Raw genomic sequence first — 813 nt, forward strand, 5'->3', positions numbered from 1 at the left:
CTGTCAAAATCAAATAATACTGTTACACGCATAGATCATAAGTAGATACAAGAAGTAATAACACAATTAGCTATGCTGTGTATTAAAAGATCTCTCGAAGTTTGTGCCAGATGAAGTCCCGTAGTTCACCGCTAGATGGCCAGGCGCCTTGACCTTGCCCGCAGCCAAGACACAGCGCGTAGAAAATGAGTCTACGGCAGCTCGAGCACAGGGTCGGTGCTGTGAATCACGTGTCTTCTGTTGGAGCGCCTTCTTTCTCGTGGAAAATTTATTTTCGCATGATAATCCGATATCCTGACATTTCGACGTCCAGTTGGCAAGAATTCATGTGAAGGTCCATTATGCGCCAAATATTACGTCCTATGTGTTATCGAATTCCACTATCCGCAAGACCCGTTCTAATGTTATCATTCGCGGTTTTTATATGTAGCCCCCAATTTGGCGGTTACACAACCATTGGTTTGGTACGAACATCAATTGGCAGTTGGCTTACTATTGATATAGTAGCACAAATTGAGCTTCTAGCTCTAGTTTCAGACCCTGTTTGATTATATGTTAAATTGAATTTCATATCAATTAGCGTCAAATCGTTGATATCGGTGATAGACGGTCTATTCCCAGTTGGGATATCTAGATATTCTCTTGGCAATTGCCGACTAAATTGAATTGGACATTTGCGAGTTGGAGTTCGTGAAAATTAGACCTGTGGACATTGCTCTTGTATTGTAGTATACGGTGCTGTGCAACGATTTCGTACTGTTTGCACTTATCGTTGTTTCTCTGTGCACTGGGGTAGCTACCAGCTGCAATTGG

Source organism: Athalia rosae, chromosome 7 (genome assembly GCF_917208135.1).
Source record: "Athalia rosae chromosome 7, iyAthRosa1.1, whole genome shotgun sequence".
Taxonomy (NCBI): domain Eukaryota; kingdom Metazoa; phylum Arthropoda; class Insecta; order Hymenoptera; family Athaliidae; genus Athalia; species Athalia rosae.